Source organism: Rhinatrema bivittatum, chromosome 3 (genome assembly GCF_901001135.1).
Source record: "Rhinatrema bivittatum chromosome 3, aRhiBiv1.1, whole genome shotgun sequence".
Classification (NCBI taxonomy): domain Eukaryota; kingdom Metazoa; phylum Chordata; class Amphibia; order Gymnophiona; family Rhinatrematidae; genus Rhinatrema; species Rhinatrema bivittatum.
The window spans coordinates 30,801,570-30,807,569 of NC_042617.1; the positions used below are offsets into that span (position 1 = coordinate 30,801,570).

At 44.0% G+C, this 6,000-nt stretch overlaps 1 long non-coding RNA gene across 1 annotated transcript in view; it reads left to right on the forward strand.

Annotated features, from left to right (window-relative positions):
- Window positions 1-5,676, forward strand: part of LOC115086754 — a 44,064-nt gene extending 38,388 nt beyond the window's left edge. Inside the window, exon 2 of the long non-coding RNA XR_003855330.1 lies at window positions 5,220-5,676. This is a non-coding gene — a long non-coding RNA (uncharacterized LOC115086754). The remainder of the gene's footprint in view (window positions 1-5,219) is intronic.
- Window positions 5,677-6,000: the final 324 nt, after the last annotated feature.

Below are 6,000 nucleotides of genomic sequence, written 5' to 3' on the forward strand. Positions count from 1 at the left end.
TCATCTTCTGCGTTGATGGCAGGTGGTTTCTGAGTCTTGGAAGAGAATTCACTGAGTATGAGAGGTTTCAAGAGTGAAAAGTGAAGAGCGTAGTGGATGTTTAGTCCGGGTGGTAACTTCAGACTGTAAGTGATGTTGCCAAAAGGTCGGAGGATTGGAAATGGTCCAACATAGCGAGGAGCAAACCGAGTGGAGGGTAATTTCAGTCTGAGATGTTTGGTAGATAACCAGACTTTGTCACCGGGTTTGAAGACAGGCGCTTGAGAATGGTGAGCGTCATAGAACTTCTTAGCGCGGTCACTCGCTTTAACTAGCATGTCTTTCGTCTGAGTCCACAGGTTATGGATTTCATCAGCAGTAGATTGAGCTGCTTGGGACGTCACTGAGAGCTTCAGTGGAAGTGGCGGTGTTGGAGAGCGTCCATATACCACTTCAAAAGGTGTTGATCCAGTTGATGTTGCTGGATGAGAGTTGATGGCGAATTCAGCCCAAGGTAACAGTTCAGCCCAGTTATTCTGACGGCAACTCACGTAGGCTCAAATGAACTGTTTTAAAGTTCTCTTCATCTGTTCTGTTTGGCCATTTGATTGCGGATGAGAGGCTGAAGTGTAGTCTAGAGAGATGTCGAATAACTTGCACAAAGCCCTCTAGAATCTTGCCGTGAATTGAGATCCTCGGTCTGAGACAATGTGTCTTGGTAGGCCGTGAAGACGAAAAATGTGCGATATGAAGAGCTTTGCGAGCTCCAAGGCTGAAGGTAAGCCAGGCAGTGCCACAAAATGGGCCATCTTGCTGAAGCGATCGACTGTTACCCAGATGGTATTCATTCCTCCAGAAGGGGGTAAATCGACTACAAAATCAGTAGCGATGTATGACCAAGGCTGTTCCGGAACTGGCAGTGGTTGCAGCAGTCCCCACGGTTGTCCAGAAGCAGGTTTGTTTTTGGCACAGTTGGTACAGGATGCCACATAAGATAGGGTATCCTTCTTAATAGTAGGCCACCAATAAAACTTCTGGATCTTGAGCAGGGTATGGCGTTGACCAGGATGGCCAGCCAGCTTGGAATCATGCGCCCAAAAGAGCACTTTCTTCCTGAGGTGTTTAGGCACGATGGTCTTACCAGTGGGCACAGAATGTGTAGTCGCCAAGATGACTTTCTTTGGGTCAATTATGTGCTGAGGTTCTTCAGGCACATCCTCCGAGAGAAAGGAGCATGTCAAGGCATCAGCTCTGGTATTTCTGTCTCCGGGGCGATATTTAAGCACAAAGTCGAAACGATTGAAAAATAAGGACCATCTAGCTTGTCTGTGGTTGAGATGTTGCGCATGGCAGAGGTACTCTAGATTTTTGTGGTCTGTGAATACGCTTATTTGATGTTGAGCGCCTTCAAGCCAAGGCTGCCATTCCTCGAATGCAAGCTTTATTGCCAAGTGCTCTTTATCGCCGATCCCATAGTTCTTCTCTGCCGGGGAGAAACGTCATGAGAAGAAAGAGCAGGGACGTAAGGTTTTAGAGTCTCCAGTCTGGTTCAATACAGCCCCCACGCTGACATCTGAAGCATCAACTTCTATGATTAAGGGCTTGTTGGGGTCAGGATGCCGCAAGCATGGTTCCATGGAAAAAGCAGTCTTTAGTTTCTCAAACGCGAAAATGGCCTCCGCAGATCATTTTGAAGCGTTGGCACCCTTGCGGGTCATTGAGGTCAAGGGTACTGTTAAAGAAGAGTAGTTCTTTATAAAGCTTCTATTATAGTTGGTAAACCCCAGGAATCATCTCAGGGCCTTCAGGCTGGTAGGTTGGGACCAATTTTTGATACTCTCAAGCTTTTGAGGGTCCATCTGGACGCCATATTTAGACACAATACAGCCAAGAAAAGGCACTGAGTCTTTATGAAATTCGCACTTGGAGAGTTTGGCGTAGAGCCGGTGTTCACGGAGTCGGAGTAGTACTTGCTTGACATCCTCTAGACGAGTGGGCAAATCCTGGGAAAATATCAGGATATCATCCAGGTATACCATGACACTCTTGTACAGCAGGTCCCGCAGGATGTCGTTCATCATGTTCTGAAATATAGCAGGTGTGTTGCACAGGCCGAAGGGCATAACTAAGTACTCAAAATAGCCGTCTCAAGTATTGAAGGCTGTTTTCCATTCATCGCCACTACGAATGCGAACTAAGTTGTAGGCCCCCTTCAGATCAAGTTTTGAGAATATTTTGGCCCCCTGAAGCCGGTCAAACAGCTCTGAGATTAAAGGCAGGGAGTAGCGGTCTTTAATCGTGATCTCGTTCAGACCTTGGTAATCGATACAAGGACGTAGGGTACCGTCCTTCTTCCCCACAAAGAAGAAGCCTGTGCTGGCTGGAGACTTCGATGGTCTGTAAATTCTCCTCAATGTATTCGGACATCACCTTGTTCTCAATCGCTGAGAGTGGATAGACACGTCCTTTAGGAGGTTCAGTATTGGGTTTCAGTCTTATGGCATGGTCATAGGACCTATGCAGAGGAAGGATGTCAGCAGCTTCTTTGGAAAACACATCACTAAAAGATGCGTATTGGGGCGGCAGTCCTGGCATCGCTGGAGTAGTAGGCATGCAGATGACAGGAGCACTTTTTCTTCCTTAAATGGTCTCCCAGAATTCCTTTGACTTCCTCCTCTGCTGGCTATGTAGTGCTGTTTTCTGGGCAGCCTAAACAGTAAAGCCCTTTTCCCAACTTGTTAACACTGTGAGTGCTGGATACTGGCTCTTGCAGAACATTTGTCTTTCACAGGAGAGAACACAGTGGTTTTGTTGTATTTTTATATTCTTTCACCTTGGCTGGGGTGGTTTGCAGACTCTGCACTGTTGAAGACCTGTTTTTGACAGGTCCAAAATGTATCACTCAGCTCCAGACTCAGCTCGTTCCACATTGTAAGGCTCCAACATATGGGGACAGGAACCTGGTTTATAGTAGCTTGCTACACATCTGATTTCAATTTGGTTCCTATCTCTTCCCTCAGTTCTCATCAACATTCATCAACATAATCAGATAAAAAATGGAGCACTCCCATGGATACTAGGAGGACAGGTTTAAACAAGAAGCTTTTCTAGGGTGTCTAGCAGCTAAAAACCAAGGCACATGAATCATGGATGCACCATCCAGTTACTGAGCAAATTATAAAAAATATTCATAAGAACATAAGAACATGCCATACTGGGTCAGACCAAGGGTCCATTAAGCCCAGCATCCTGTTTCCAACAGTGGCCAATCCAGGCCATAAGAACCTGGCAAGTACCCAAAAACTAAGTATATTCCATGTTACCGTTGCTTGTAATAGCAGTGGCTATTTTCTAAGTCAACTTAATTAATAGCAGGTAATGGACTTCTCCTCCAAGAACTTATCCAATCCTTTTTTAAACACAGCTATACTAACTGCACTAACCACATCCTCTGGCAACAAATTCCAGAGTTTAATTGTGCGTTGAGTAAAAAAGAACTTTCTCCGATTAGTTTTAAATGAGTCACATGCTAACTTCATGGAGTGCTCTCTAGTCTTTCTATTATTCGAAAGAGTAAATAACTGATTCACATCTACCCGTTCTAGACCTTTCATGATTTTAAACACCTCTATCATATCCCCCCTCAGCCGTCTCTTCTCCAAGCTGAAAAGTCCTAACCTCTTCACTGTCCGTCTCACCATCTTGACCAGGTGGATGGCAGAATACCCCTATCACTATAGTCTTCCCTGACACACAAGGGATTTCTACCCATAAAGATTCAATTTTGCATTTAGTCTCATGCAGGATGTTTATCCTGTTGGACTCTATGCCATCCCGGACATAAAGCGCCACACCTCCTCCCGGGTGCTCCTCTCTGTCATTGCGATATAATTTGTACCCCGGTATAGCACTGTCCCATTGGTTATCCTCTTTCCACCATGTCTCTGAGATGCCAATTAAGTCTATGTCATCATTCACTGCTATACATTCTAATTCTCCTATCTTACTTCTTAGACGTCTGGCATTAGCATACAAACATTTCAAAGTTTGTTTTTTGTTTGTATTTTTATTCTGCTTTTTAATTGATAGGGATAAGTTAGAATTTTTTAGCTCAGGTGAGTTTTTAGTTACAGGCACTTGGACTACTTTTCTTATTATTGGATCTTCACTGTTGGGATGCCCTAATTCTAATGCATCATTAGTATCCTTTGAAGATACCTCTCTCCGAACCATGCGCTGCTGAGCGACTGTCGGCTTTCCCCTTTGTTCTAATTTAAAAGCTGCTCTATCTCCTTTTTATAGGTTAGCGCCAGCAGTCTGGTTCCACCCTGGTGGTTTACATTTTAAACATACAAAATTGTGCTAAACAAGCAAGCATGATAAAACAGTCACTTAAAAACCTAATATTTCATCCCTTTTTACAATTTTAACAACGGCAGCTCACCGGCTACCTACGTCGCATAATAGTCTAATTTCTGACTGCTTCTCACAATTGTCTAATTCACATATCGTCATTCCAGTCTGGATTCTAAATTTTAGGCTCTGCTTGAATTACACCAACAAAGGCTTGTTTGAAAAGCCAAGGTTTGAGGTGTTGCCTGAAGCCTTTTATCTCTTCCAGCTGGCAGGAAGGTGGCTTGGCTTGCTATTCCACAGGCGTGCACCTGCAAACGCTGTATCACGCAGCTCCCCTCCATGAGCCTGTAGAATAGTTAGTAGAGCTGGTAATCCTTAGTTTGATGTCTGAAAACAACGCCGCGGGGTGTAAAATCGAAGGCTCGAACCTAGCCATATTGATTTTCGCTTATGAATTATCCTATGGATAAGCATGAGAACTTTATATTGTGTTCCTGAATGTATAGGTAGCCATTGCAACTTAGACAGCGGAGGTGGGATGTGGTCAGATTTCCTTGCATCTGTCAGCATCCTAGCGGCCAAATTCTGCAGAAGTTGTAGGGACCTAATTACATTATTTGGGACTCCTAAAAGTAGTAAAAGAAGGCCTCTACAGCTTCCGCAGAATTCTGCAGTCGGCAGGACCTGAATTAGGTAAATCACCTGTTATTGTAAAGCAAGGCTTGGTTTTAATGAATTAAAATTTACTATATGGCTTTTTATTGCAATAAAAAAGGTTCACAAATGCACAAGAAATGAAAAAAAAACAAAAAAAAGAATAACAATGGAGAGTTTTAATGGTTCATGATTTTAATTCATTTTTCATACCTTTTTTTCCCCATAAGGTTTGCTGCCCCATAGCTTCGAGGAGCACCTGCCGGAGACTAGGCAGGTGGAACAGATTGAGTGTGATGCTTCTCTGATGACTCCGATGCATTTTGTGGCCTGAAAGAAAAGGAAAGCGAGAAGATCTTATGGAAAGAAAACTGTGCTTGATATTGTGCTTCCCCAATGCAGGCAGTAATGCCAAATAGCAGAGCATATTGGGGCTTTCGATGATTTCTTGAAGTTCCTCGGATGTGCTCATCTGTGCTGGGAAACTCAAAGTTTTCTGAACCGTTCTGGTCTGAACTGGCATCACTTTATATTATTTTCACCTTTTTGCACAAAAAAATATGTTTTAAAAAAAACGGAACACGTGATTACAGAATCTCAGGTTTCCCTCTGGCTTGTGGTCTGTGTAGTGTAGGAGGGATCCTGTATTCAGCTGACTTTGCTTCTTTAAAAAAAATGTGTCCCATGCAGCTCGTATTATCTGCTTGATTTTCCTCTGGTATTTGTGTGACATCACAAGCAAGCATTGCAAGGCAAGCCATGGTGGAATCAATTTAGAAAAAAAAAAAAAAGCTCAGCGCTTCATTTAGGGGTCTAAGTTGTAGGCCTCTTAGGTGCCTATTACTGAAAATCAACACCAACAAGTACATTTTCAAGGGTCCGCGTGCGCAAATACCAAGGTTTACAGGTGTGGCCGGGCCTTGCATGCACTGCGCGCATCTTATAACAGGGCCTGGCCACACGCGTAATCCCCCGGCACGCGCACAAGTGCCGGGCCTCTCCAAAGGGGCT